The sequence below is a fragment of the Macaca fascicularis genome, chromosome 15 (assembly GCF_037993035.2).
Source record: "Macaca fascicularis isolate 582-1 chromosome 15, T2T-MFA8v1.1".
Taxonomy (NCBI): domain Eukaryota; kingdom Metazoa; phylum Chordata; class Mammalia; order Primates; family Cercopithecidae; genus Macaca; species Macaca fascicularis.
In genome coordinates, this window is record NC_088389.1 from 85,140,183 (window position 1) to 85,155,054 (window position 14,872).

Below are 14,872 nucleotides of genomic sequence, written 5' to 3' on the forward strand. Positions count from 1 at the left end.
GTAATGATGCTGAAACCCGCTGACTAATTGGAAAATGATTTTCGTGGTGGTGGTGTTTAGTGGGGCGAATGGATAAAAGGTATTCATTCTATTGTGCACAATTTCAAAGACTTAGCCCTGGCCTTCTTATCTGCACAGCTTGATATTACTCATCTCCTCCTCTTCCCTCCTTCTCTAAATATGTGTTTGTTGAATCTGTGATTTATTGAATTTGAACAATCAGCCAGCTGGGCAGCAAGAGTGAAATTTATGTCTCATAGAGGAAATTCGGTCACCTTATGCAGTCCTTGAAATGGCAAGTATTTTTTTCAGTGGTTTGCCTTTGGTATAGGTCCAAACCATTAAGTGCCAAACAGTGTAACTCACCATATACACGCATGCACATACACACATATAGTTTTCTTATGTGTTTTGTGTTATGCTACTTACAAAGCGCCACCCACTAAGTCACTTTCTTGTTCAAGGCCCCATGTTTGAGTTGCACACATAATCATACACACAGGCGACATGAGCCCCACACATTTTGCTCTATCCATGAGCTCCAATATGAGGAGTTAAATGGAATAACTTTCAAATTCCCTGCAATATTTTATGATCACTTGGTTCCAGCCCTAAACAGACTGCTGGAGGAAACAGAGAAAATACTCCATCTGCAATGTACACTAAACAATGTCATCAAGATGACAATAGTCATCCTAAAGTCATACTATGCATTAAGCAAATGAGGCCAGGCCCCCAATGCATACTAAATGCTGTGCTTCACACCTTCCTAAAAAGTGCTCCCCCAAATTCCATAATTTAAATTATAGTATTTAAAGCATTACTATAATTGAAAGATCTAATCAATGTTTCAAAAATGTGATCCTAATATTGCATAATGACTAGATTGAGGGGAGGTGCTTATTAAAGTACAGGTTCTAAGAGAATACAATACCTAGGAATCCAAGTTACAAGGTATGTGAAGGACCTTTTCAAGGAGAACTACAAACCACTGCTCAAGGAAATAAAAGAGGACACAAACAAATGGAAGAACATTCCACATTCATGGATAGCAAGAATCAACATCATCAAAATGGCCATATTACCCAAGGTAATTTACAGATTCAGTGCCATCCCCATCAAGCTACCAATGATTTTCTTCACAGAATTGGAAAAAACTACTTTAAAGTTCATATGGAACCAAAAAAAGAGCCTGCATTGCCAGACAATCATAAAACAAAAAGAACAAAACTGGAGGCATCATGCTATCTGACTTCAAACTATACTACAAGGCTACAGTAACCAAAACAGTATGGTACTGGTACCAAAACAGATATATAGACCAATGAAACAGAACAGAGCCCTCAGAAATAACCCCACACATCTACAACCATCTGATCTCTGACAATCCTGACAAAAACAAGCAATGGGGAAAGGATTCCCTATTAAGAAATGGTGCTGGAAAAACCGGCTAGCCATAGGTAGAAAGCTGAAACTGGATCCCTTCCTTACACCTTATACAAAAATTAACTCAAGATGGATTAAAGACTTAAATGTAAGACCTAAAAGCACAAAAACCATAGAAGAAAACCTAGGCAATACCATTCAGGACATAGGCATGGGGAAACACTTCATAACTAAAACACCAAAAGCAATCGCAACAAAAACCAAAATTGACAAACAGGATCTAATTAAACTAAAGAGCTTCTGCACACAAAATAAACTATCATCAGAGTGAACAGGCAACCCACAGAATGGGAGAAAATTTTTGCAATCTATCCATCTGACAAAGGGCTAATAGCCAGAATTTACAAAAAACTTAAACAAATTTACAAGAAAAAAAAATCAAAAAGTGGGCAAAGGATATGAACAGACACTTCTCAAAAGAGGACATTTATGCAGTCAACGAACTTATGAAAAAATGCTCATCATCACTGGTCATCAGAGAAATGCAAATCAAAACCACAAAGAGATACCATCTCATGCCAGTTAGAATGGCAATCATTAAAAAGTCAGGAAACAACAGATACTGGAGAAATAGGAACACTTTTACACTGTTGGTGGGAGTGTAAATTAGTTCAACCATTGTGGAAGACAGTGTGGTGATTCCTCAAGGATCTAGAATTAGAAACACCATTTGGGCCGGGTACGGTGGCTCGGGCCTGTAATCCCAGCACTTTGGGAGGCCGAGGCAGGTGGATCACAAAGTGAGGAGATTGAGCCATCCCGGCTAACATAGTGAAACCCTGTCTCTACTAAAAATACAAAAAAATTAGCTGGGCATGGTGGCAGGCACCTGTAGTCCCAGCTACTTGGGAGGCTGAGGCAGGAGAATGGCGTGAACCCAGGAGGCAGAGCCTGCAGTGAGTCAAGATCGCGCCACTGCACTTGAACCTGGGTGACAGAGCAAGACTCCATCTCAAAAAAAAAAAAAAAAAAGAAAGAAAGAAATACCATTTGACCCACTAATCCCATTACTGGGTATATACCTAAAGGTCTATAAATCATGTTATTATAGAGATGCATGCACACATATGTTTATTGCAGCACTATTCACAATAGCAAAGACTTGGAACCAACCCAAATGTCCATCAATAATAGACTGGATAAAGAAAATGTGGCACATATACACCATGGAATACTATGCAGCCATAAAAAAGGATGAGTTCATGTCCTTTTCAGGGACATGAAGCTGGAAACCATCATTCTCAGCAAAATATCACAAGGCAAGAAAACCAATGCATGTTCTCACTCATAAGTGGGAGGTGAAGAATGAAAACACATGGGCACAGGGAGGGGAACATCACACACTGGGGCCTATTGGGGTTGGGGGAGGGATAGCATTAGGAGAAATACCTAATGTAAATGATGAGTTGATAGGTGCAGCAAACCAACACGGCACATGTATACCTATATAACAAACCTGCATGTTGTGCACATGTACCCTTAGGACTTAAAGTATATAAAATATCTATATATAAATTAGATAGCAGATTCTTAGATCTCAACACATACTACTGAATCAGAGTATCCAGAGGTGGAATCTGTGCAATTACATTTTTGTTAACAAATTTTCCAGATGCTTCTGATGCACATTAAGTTTTCAAGTTGACCAGCACAGTTGGCTCATATCTGTAATCCCAGCACTTTGGGAGGCCAAGGTCAGCAGATAGCTTGAGCCCAAGAGTTCAAGATTAGCCTAGGCAATGTGGCGAAACCCCGTCTCTACAAAACGTACAAAAAATTAGCTGAGCATGGTGGTGTGTGCCTGCAGGCCCAACTATTCGAGGGGTTAAGGTGGGAGGTAGAGGCTGCTGTGAGCCGTGACTGTGCCACTGCACTCCAGGCTGGGCAAGAGAGAGAGACCCTGTCTTAAAAAAAGAAAAAAAAAGAGATTTAAAGTCTGAGGAAAAGAACACAGGATCCCATTGCCCTTGATGGCTTAAGCCAGCGAAATCAGGGCCCTCAGACCACTATAGTCTTCTTTCCTCGTCCAGAAGGCCCTGTGACACTGAGGTCAGGCAAGACAATGACACTGGCTGGAGAAGAAAGGGGATGAAAAATACCCCCAATGGCTTTCTGGATCAAATTTGTAATGTGCAAGGTTGCTATGAGTGTTTTGTGTTAGCCAAACAGTATATATATAATATGTCCCATACTGTACATGTTTACAAACCCTTAAAAAATCTGAAGTTTCTAATTGACACTTAGTAAATAAATCACTCTAGCTTTGTTCTTATAGTTTATGCAGTCACCAGACCCCAGAGATAAAAATATAGCCCCAGCTTTCTGCAGCTGGAAGAGTTTATTTTGTCATACATGAAAACTGCTAGTTTTGGCTAAGCAAGAGGGAATCTCTTAGGATTTTTATTTTTACCACAAACAACAACAACAACAACAACAACAACAAAAAAAACCACCTCAGTAGTCAATAGTAGTCAATCAGTTAAAATGAAGCAGGGAGTCCACACTTTTCTTATAATCACACACAGAGCATATTCCTTCTCTATTTGATACAATTGCACTTCTGAAAATGCTTGGATAATACCTAGTTTCATTAGTCTCCCCCTTTGTTCATAAGAACAACTTTTACTTTAACATATTAAGTCATGTAAGATGTAAACATTTTCTTGTAAGCTTTGGTAATCAAACTTCTGAGAGGTAGATCCTGGTTCATCCTTAGACAGTGGAAACTGACCTTGTCTTCCTCTGCCCTACCTGTAATCCACCTCCACTCTGAGCATCCATGGCATGAGCGCTTTGATGAAGGAGAAAGGAACCCAGGAGTAAGGAATGTCCTGCACTGAAGCCTGGAGCCAGAAGAGACAAGTCAAGGAGAGATCAGCCAGGATGGGCCTCCCCCAGGCTGGCCCTGGGCCCTAAATCTAACCATCAAGAGCCATATGATCCTCTCTCTGTGTGCAGGAGAGAATTGACTCTGGCCTGGTGGAGAACATGGGGGATCAGGAAAGATCAGGAAGCAGCTGAATGGGCAAGGTAGCAATCTTTCTGCAGTGAAGTCCCCATTTTCCTTGGGACATGGTGGGACCTGCAGGGGTGTAGTGAATTATTCCCAGGCGCGTGGGTCTCCAGAGCAGCCAGAGGCCTCAGAGGGGCCTCCTCCTTCCTATTTGTGAACTAGGACCTAGGAAAAGGGTCTGAGGCTTTTTGTCAACAGCTGACCAGTGAGAACAGTCTGATCACTAGTATCAAGCTCTCAGATCCTGTTTCTACCTAGAGGCTGGTTAGGCCTAAAGATTTAGGTTCATCTCTAAAAGCTAAAACTATTTAAATTTGCCTTTTGTTGTTGTTGTTGATGTTGTTTTGTTCTGCTTTGGTTTTTTTATGGTGTGCTCTTCCTCTCCATTATTCCTTTTCTCCCTTGCTGGCCCGTTACTAGTGGAAGAGAAAATTAACTCTGCCATGGTGCTTTTCAAGAAATATGACTTCCAGTGACTCTCAGGAAGTCATAAGGGTGAGGAGGGGGAGCTCAGAATTGAGTTTGTGACATAACAAGTACAAATGATTCTGAATTTTCTTTTTATTTTTCATTTGTATTGTTTCTTTGATAGTAACATCTATTGCTATAAAATACTACACAGCCCACAAACATCAGGGCACAGTTCAAAGCTTTTAGTATAAAATAGAGTGTTCTCCTTTGATAAGAAAAGAAGGTAAATTCTTACAAGGCAGCATTTATTTGTCTTCATCTACTATTTGTGGAATGTTGCATTAACTCTAAATTTTCCTTGCCACATTTCCCTCAAACATGCTTTTTCTTTTCCTTAGTTATTTCTTCATTTTATCAAAACGGCTTCCTGGACCCTCCCTGGTTCTCTCTGGAGGATTCTGGGTATTCCTCTATTTAAAGTTTCCTGTTGTGGCTGTAGGTTGGTCGTCACCATCTTCAGGAAGTATTTGTTCTTCCTCTTGACATTCTTATGTTTTTATTTCCCATTCCCTAAATAGTTTCCACTCTAAAGTCAGAATTTCTGTGTTTTCTGAGAACATAAAATATTTAAGTTTTATTCACCTGTGACTGTTTGCTGTTCACATTTTTGTGGATTAGGGAAAAGTGAACACACGCATGGCTCAGCCTTCAGCTTTGCGTGTGCTAATATGTGGAAAAAGCTCTTGGTTCAAGAGTGAAGAGAGATGGTCATGATATCCAAACAGCAAACCCCCAATTTTTTCCACACTCCTTATTCAATTTTGTTATCAAAATAAAGCATTTTTTTTTCTTCTGCAAAGCATTTACTTGTAGGGCTTTTATCTTCTCTTGTTACCTCAGATTTTTCCCAAAGAAGAAATCTAAACCCAATTAGGGTGAGTGAGGGGGGAGGGGGCAGAGTTAGGTGCCAGAATTCCCAGTGACTGCTCCCACTGGAACAGACCACAAGATTCTCTCAACCAACCCATTTTTTTTCCCCATTTAACTAATAGAAGGCTGGGGAGTGACCTTTGCAGGCCAGTGGGCAGGAGCTGAGAAATACTCACCCAAATAAGCCAGGATGTATATCTGTTTACTACACAGCATGCTGGCCTGGAGCTAATGACATTAATCCCCCTACTGCTTTTCATTAGGTGACAGACAGGGAGCCACACTTCGGAGGGCATCGACTGCTTCTCCCCATCAGCCAGCTGCGAAGAGGAGTCGCTCTGGGAACAGCGCCGCCCTCCCCTCGTTTGCTTTTCTTCCTCTATTATTCCTGACATGTTCACTGAACTACAGACTGCATATGTTTAAAAATAATTAAACGCGCTCCAAACAAATAGGCAATGTTTCCACGATCCCTGCAATGAACGTTCTGCGTGTTTTGACAGATTTTTCTGTTCGTTGGATTCATCAAGCAGCCTGGCTCTTTGCTGTCATTCCCGACAACCTTGCAGATAAACCCCCGGGGCAAACTCTTTGGCCTGAGCTCCTTTCTGGGCTCTGATCTTGGGCACAGAGAACTTCCAGCCTGAGAGTCCCCAGACCTTCAGGAGAATCCATGTCTGGGCTCCCAGGGCAGAGTGGTTCACAAACGGAACCATTAGACAAAAGGCAGAAGAGCTAAATAAATGTGGGGCTCTGTTTTTGAATGGCGCTGCTATATTGCACTGAGAAAAGAGACTAGAAGGACATGCTATGAGAAGCTGAAAGACACTACTGTGGGGCATTAGGACCATCCCCACCCCACCCCCTGGGGCAAATCCTGATCTTCTACATCCCTGCCTGTCACCCCCCCATTCTTATTTTTTTAAAATTAAAATTCCTCTATTAAAAGATGGAGATAAAGGAGAAGATACAGCTTATAAAACTACATAAAATGCAGCATAACCAAATAGATTAAAACATGTATAAAGAAAGCTAATTAAAGAGAAAATAGAGTAAACAGGTAAGAAAGACTTGGTGACTTTAGGGCATAACAAAGATGCTAACATTAAGAGAAGCCTAATTGTTTTCCCAACAGAGACAAAGGTCTTCCTCATACAAAGGATACACTGGGATACCATCAACAATGTCCTCATTGGTATTCATTCAGGAAAAAATTGATAGATAAGTAAGAGTATCTTTCTCTCTCAATATAGACTTACCACATCTTGCATAACTACTCTGGAGGAATTTGGAGGAGTAAGGAGTGTGTCATGTATATGTCTGAGTTGTCACAAAGGATGAGGGTGAGGGAGGAAGGGGAAGAGTAATCAATACAGTATGATTCTGAACATGGCTCTAATGGTCTGTCTTAATCCTTGGACAGCTTTAAGAGAAACCATAGGAATGGATAATCTTTATATCCTTAGGAAATATGCTCAACGGTGATTTGAATTAACATGGACAGCAATTAATGTGCAGGGACATTAATTTACCCATTGACTGTTCTAACAATTGGTGGTGTCCAAGGAAGTCTTAATATCATGTGAATATTAAAGAGCCAAGAAGAACCTGCAGGAAAGTTCAAGTTTCTCATCAAGGAGGGATTTTTTAGTATGCTGCAAAATTGTTTATCAAAGTAGTAAATTCTACACCAAGAACTGGCAAACCACAGCCTGTAGGTCAAATATAGCCTGAACTTGTTTTCGTGTGGCCTGTGAACCATAGTCTGGGCCTTTTTTTTTTTTTTTAATGGCTGAAAAAAAAAATCAAAAGAAGAATAATATTTTATAACATGTGACGATTACTTGAAATTCAATTTCAGGATCCATAAATAAGATTTTATTGGAACCCAGCCAGGCCCGTTCATTTACATATTGTCCATGGCTGTTCCTGTACTACAGTGGCAGAGACGCAACAGAGACTGTATGGCCTACGAAGCTGAAAATATTTACAATGTGGCCCTTTGCTGAAAGAGTTTGCCAACCCTTGTTCTATACCATAAGCAATAGGTCATGACTACAATATTGTTAGTACTTTTCCTGATTTCTAAACTTAAAAACAAGCTCCCAATTGTTTAGATTTTCTAGATGGCTATTTGATAATATGTACCAGATAACATAAAGCATGTTTGCCCTTTGAGTCATAAAGTCCACTTCTAAGGAATTTATCCAATACTGGAAAGTGGGAAACAGCGTAGATACCCAACAACACAGCAAATGATTAAATAAATTATGATACAGCTATACAGTGAAATGCTTTACCCATTAAAAGAATGATTATGTGTTATCAGGACAAAAATAAATTAGTGGAAGTATTCTGGTTGGGTGTGGTGGCTCACACCTGTAATCCCAGCACTTTGGGAGGTCGAGGTGGGTGGATCACTTGAGGTCAAGAGTTCTAGACCAGCCTGGCCAACGTGGCAAAACCCCATCTCTACTAAAAACACAAAAATTAGCCAGATGTGGTGGTGGATGCCTGTAGTTCCAGCTACTTGGGAGGCTGAGGCATGAGAATCACTTGAACTCGGGAGGCAGAGGTTGCAGTGAACTGAGATAATACCACTGTACTCCAGCCTAGGCGACAGAGCCAGACCTTGTCTAAAAAAAGAAAACAAAACAAAACCAGTTTGGGCTTTCACTGTGCTAATTGAGAAAAACTATGGAATTACTTGGAGCCTTGAAAGGTGAGATTTACATTTAATGGGCATGGAGCTACTTTTGTTTTGTTTTGTTTTGTTTTAAAAAAGTGAGTCGGGGAAAGAAATGGATCTGGATTACCCTAGACTGTTAGAGCTATGTTTGGGGTCTAAATGTATTGATTACTCCTCCCCTTCCTCCCTCACCTTCCTCCTTTGTGACAACTCAGATGTATTATGTCTACATACTCCTTACTCCTCTGGATTCCTCCAGGGTAGTTATGCTTTTGCAAGATGTGGTAAGCCTGTATTGACAGATAAACTCCCACTTATCTATCAATTTGTTCCTGAATGAATACTGATGAGGACATTGTTGATGATATCCTAATGTATCTTTTGTATGGGGAAGACCTTTGTCTCAGTTGGGAAAGCAATGAGGCTTCTCCTAATTTGGCAAGTTTTTTAATGCCCTGAACTCACCAAATCTTCCCTAACTTCCCTCTTTCTATCTTATCCTGTTTCTCTTTAACTTTCTTTATACGTATTTTTGTTTTATTATGTTGTGTTTCATGTAGCCTTATCAACTGTACTTTTTCTTCTCCTCCTCTTTTTTTCTTCTTCATCTTTTAATAGAGGAATGTCAATTTAAAAAAAATCTTTTTCGGGGGAAGATAGAAAGAGTAGGATATATTAGTGTGTGTGTTTCCTAGAGCTGCTATAACGAAGTACTACAAACTGGATGGCTTAGAACAGAACTTGATTGTATTCCAGTTCTAAAGGCCAGAAGTCCAAAATCAAGATGTTGACAAAACCATGCTCCCTGAAGATATTAGGGAGGATCTGTTCCAGGTCTCTCTTTCTCTTTCTCTCTTCTTCTCTTTGCCTCTCACAGCTTCAGGTGTTCCTTGACTTGTAGATGTCTGTCTTCTTCCTTCTTTTGTGTCTCTTCACATCATCTTTCCTCTCTCTCTATCCCCCTGTTCAGATTTTCCTTGTATAAGGACATCAGTCATATTGAGTTAGAGCCACCCTAATGACATAATTTTAACTTGATTACCTCTGTTAAAACCCTATTTGCAAATAAGATCATATTCTGAGATGCTGGGGGGTTAGGAATTCAAAATATGTTTTTTGAGGGGGACACATTTCAACCCACAACAAGCAGACACAAATGAAAAAATTAAAGCAAACTGGATTTTAAAAGGTAGAGATGAGATCTTCTAGGCCCTTCAAAGAGAACTTCAGTGAGACAACTAGTTGAAGACAGTGTTTAGGCTGTTTTTCTGTGTCATGCAAATAATTCCTTCTTTGTATTTATATTTTGCTGCCCCATTTCTCCTTTGACTTTTCCTTTTCTTTCTTTTTCTTCTCTCTTCTATTTTTTAAGAGGGAATATACCCTCTTGGTATAAAATTCAAAAGGTCTAAAAATGTAAATTTACATATTTTACAAAGTAATGCAAGATTTATTCATTTTATAAATATAAAAAATATGTAATCATTTTAGAAAAGTTTTAAAATACACTGTTAGAAAAGCACAACAAAAACAATAAACTTATGCACATTTTCAAACCTAACAGATCATCACTGCCAATATTTTGGGTTAATATTTTCGTTTTATATATACAATACAGTCAGATATTTTATACAATTTATATTATTTCATATACCATTTTCTAGTCCTTTTAGCACTAACAAGCATATTATGAATATTTTCTCCTGTCACTAAATATCCTTCAGAGCATGAGTTTTTGTAGTGCTCTGTGAAATAAATATACCATAATAGTTTCAAAGTCTTTTGTGGTATATTTAGATTACCTTCAATTTTATAGTACTATACAAATAATTCTGTGATTAACATATTTGTAAGTAAATCTTGATTTAACTCCTTGACTACTTTTAAATTTTCCTCTAGAAATGAAACTGCTAACATTAAAGTGTAAATACATTAAACTGCTCTGGATAAATGTCAAATTATAGCCAAACATCCATCATGGCCACTAAAAAAGTCTCAATAAACTACCTATTAAATGTCTAGTTTTATCACATGTGACTTTCCTAGTGTGTCATCTAAGACAACCTAATTAAAAGTTACTCCCTTACGTATTATAGCTACAGAAGATAATTAGCTACAAAATACCTATAAAATGTCTCCAAAAATGCTTGTTTTACTTCAGAAAAGTTTATTTCAGAAAAACAGACAATATTTTTTTCACACAGTAATCTAGTGCATAAAAATAAAATGTCCAAAAAATGTACATCAGAGTTTACACGAGTATGGTGGTTTCTAAAACAGATGCAAATCCTTTTAACTCTCCTCCCATTGAAAAGTGCAGTCTATCTTTCCTTTCCTTCTTCCTGGTAGACTTGCAACCAATTCCACCAATAAAGGATGGTGGAAGTGACACTGCAACTTCTGAGGTGACACTATGCAAAGGCCACTTGGTTTGCAGCTTCCACCTTGCTTTACTGGAATACTTGGTTGTCATGGGGGAAGTATTCCTTGAGCCACCATGTTGGAGAGGGTACCTATAGACACTTGGACCTATAGTCTCAGCTGAGCTCAGCCTTGCAGCCACATCCACTGAGGTGTCAAATATTAGGTTGGTGAAAACGTAATTGTGGTTTTTGCATTTTTGAAATTTGCCATTTGATATTGGAATACATTCTGAAACAAATGTGGTTATGTTATACATCACATTAATGCACATTTCTTGCTTTCTGTTTTTTGCCAATGAATTATTACTGCTAATTTTGTATTTATTTTAGACTATAGAAATGGTGTGAGACAAAAAGCAAATTTGAGTGATTTTCTTATTCAAGTTCAAAATGGGTCATAAAGCAGCAGAGACAACTCGTAACATCAACAATGCATTTGACCCAGGAACTGCTAACGAACGTACAGTACAGTGGCGGTTCAAGAAGTTTCACAAAGGAGATGAGAACCTTGAAGATGAGGAGCACAGCAGCCGGCCACCGGAAGCTGATAATAATCAATTGAGAGTGAATCCACTTACAACTACTCGAGAAGTTGCCGAAGAACTCAGTGTCAACCACTCTATGGTCATTAGGCATTTGAAGCAAATTGGAAAGATGAAAAAATTTTGGTAAGTGGGTGCCTCGTGAGCTGAGCAAAAGTAAAAAAAAAAAATCGTCATTTTGAAGTGTCATCTTATTCTTACTCTATACAACAACAATGAACCATTTCTCCATCGGATTGTGATGTGCAATGAAAAGTGGATTTTATATGACAACCAGTGATGACCAGGTCAGTGGCTGAACTGAGAAGAAGCCCCAAAGCACTTCCCCAAATCAAACTTGCACCAAAGAAAGGTCATGGTCACTGGTGGGTGGCCTGCTGCTGGTCTGATCCACTACAGCTTTCTGAATCCCGGTGAAAACATTATGTCTGAGAAGTATGATCAACAAATCGATGAGATGCACCAAAAACGGCAATGCCTGGAGCTGGGATTGGTCAGTAGAAAAGGCCCAATTCTTCTCGACAAGCCGGACCACACATTTCACAACCAAAGCTTCAAAAGTTGAACAAATTGGGCTACAAAGTTTTGCCTCATCTGCCATATTCACGTGACCTCTTACCAACTGACTACCACTTCTTCAAGCATCTCGACAACTTTTTCCAGGGAAAATGCTTCCACAACCAGCAGGATGCAGAAAATGCTTTCCAATAGTTTGTCGAATGCAGAAGCACAGATTTTTATGCTACAGGAATAAACAAACTTATTTCTCATCGACAAAAATATGTTAATTGTAATGGTTCCTATTTTGACCAATAAAGATGTGTTTCAGCCTAGTTATAATGATTTAAAATTCACAGTCCAAAACCACAATTACTTTTGTACCAACCTAACAAGAGCCTAAAGAAGTCATCTCGAAGCAAATCCTCCAGGCCCAGCTGTGGAAGTCCCCAAGGCATTTAAATCTCTCCCAGTTGAGTCCCCAGATATTAAGAAGTAGAGGCAAACCATCCCTGCAGTGCCCTGAATTCCTGACATGCAGAATTTCTTACTAAAATGGTTATTTTTTAATGTCACTAATATTTGGGGTGATTTGTTATGCAGTCTTAACACCAACAATGATTTTTTTGACATTCTTTACATTGAGAGATTACATATTCAACTCACTCAAAGTAGCTTCAAATAATTTAGATACAACGTTAAAAGATATAAAGGCAGAAAATGCCTTTGTTTTGTCCCAGTGGAATTTATATGATCCAGCAACAGACTATTACCATGAAATCATACTTCGATGCTAGGATTCTAGTACAGACGCTATGCAGAATAATAAATAGCCAAGAGTTGAATCCAAATCTCTGCAATCTGGTTTACATTGATTCTCATTTGTGAAATCAAATGGGAATCAATAGCCGGGCATGGTGGTGGGTGCCTGTAGTTCCAGCTACTCGGGAGGCACGATAATCACTTGAATCTGGGAGGTGGAGGTTGCAGTGAGCTGAGATCACACCACTGCACTCCAGCCTGGGTGACAGAGTGACACTGTCGCACAAAAACGAAGGAAGGGAGGAAGGGAAGGAGGGTGGGCGAAAGGAGAAAGAAAAGAAAGAATAAAAGAAAGGCCCAGACTTGAAATTTAAACTTATAATTCAAGAAAAGGACACAGGTTTTAGATTTAATGCATCTATAATTTGAGCAAACAAAAGCTTGCTCTGAATTAGCTAAAGCCAGTAAAGATGATTAAATGCTCAATTTTTACCTGGTCCAAAGTATCCATTCCAAAGACAGTATTAAGGAAGGAGAGTTGGCAGGGGAGTACCATGATAGATTTTCTATTTCATGCCCTGCGGATCAATTTTCCTCTAGACCTATACACGATCTTCTGTGCCACCAGACTCTGTTTTCATATAACATTGTTGGCAAGTTTTTGTTTTGGTTACTCTAGCAGTTGCAAATAATGGCCTACAGGGAAGTGCTGTTCCATCAGATTGGCCATCAATCCTCTTATTGAGATTCCTGTAGACAGAGTGAAAGGAAGCCCTATTAACCATCCCCTTTCAAAGACGACTTACTCTCATGAGGGCCATTTAAATAAATAAAAATTAAATTAATAAGGTAAAACCATATACACAACCATGCAAGGCATGTCATGACTTAAAGGCTTTAAAGGTTAAGACATAATTGTGTTCTGCTTGCCAGGGAGCCAGATCAGGACTAGAAGAAAAAAAAAGCCTGTTCATTAATCTAAAAGTTCAACAGCAGCTCCTCCACTTGGAAATATCGCTGTGCCCACTGACAACTTCATGATTGGAGGCAGGGTCCACAGGGAGAGAAAAATTATCCATGACCTTCCTTTGCCTTCAATGCTCTAGGAGGACATGCTCTGCGTGTCTGCCCTTTCTTAGGAGATGCAGACCTCAAGAATAGGCATGGGTGGTGGGAGAGAGCAAAGACTTTGGAGTCAAGAGGACATAACTGTAAAATGGTACAATAATAATGGTACCAATCTCAGAGAAGAGTTATAAAAATAAATGAGATTATGTACAGAAAGTGGCCAAGTGTGCTGACTCATGCCTGTAATCCCAGTGCTTTAGGAGGCTGAGGTAGAAGGATCTCTTGAGGCCAGGAGTTCAAGACCAGCCTGGACAAGATAGGGAGACTTTATCTCTACAAACATTTAACAAAATTAGCCAGACATGGCCAGGCGTGGTGGCTCACTCCTGTAATCCTAGTACTTTGGGAGGCCAACGTAGGTGAATCACTTGAGGTCAGGAGTTTGAGAGCAGCCTGGCCAACATGGTGAAACCTTGTCTCTATTAAACATACAAAAAATTAGCTGGGCATGGTGACACACGCCTATAGTCTGAGCTATTCGGGAGACTGAGCACAAGAGTTGCTTGAATTCGAGGGGCAGTGCCGAGATCGTGCCACTGCACTCCAGCCTGGGCGACAGAGCGAGACTCAGTCTCAAAAAAAAAAAAAAATAATAATAATAATAAGCCAGATATGGTGGCAGCACACCTGTAGTTCTAGCTACTCAGGAAGCTGAGGCAGGAGAATGGTTTGAGCCCAGGAGTTTGAAGTTACAATGAGCTATGATGGCACCATTGCAGTCTAGCCTGGGTGACAGGATGAGAAGTTGTCTCTCTAAAAAGAAAAAAAAAGGGAAAGTGACTATCACATTGACTGGCAAGTAGTGTGATGTTAATGTTACTTCCTACCACGTGCTTGATATTCCAGTGCATCCTTGACATATTCATATGTTGATTCAGTAAATATTTGTTGAATTTCTCTAATGTGGCAGATCTTGTTCCAAAGATTACATAAATTAATAAAACAGCCTTGCCCTCAGGAACCTTATCACCTAGATTTTGATAAAAGTCTGAAATTTGAAAAGACTTTGGGTTAAAATTACATATGAATC

The 14,872-nt window shown here is 39.5% G+C and overlaps 1 pseudogene; it reads left to right on the forward strand.

Annotated features, from left to right (window-relative positions):
- The first annotated feature begins 11,251 nt into the window (after positions 1-11,251).
- LOC123569042 (histone-lysine N-methyltransferase SETMAR-like) lies at positions 11,252-12,270 on the forward strand (annotated as a pseudogene).
- The last annotated feature ends 2,602 nt before the right edge of the window (positions 12,271-14,872 follow it).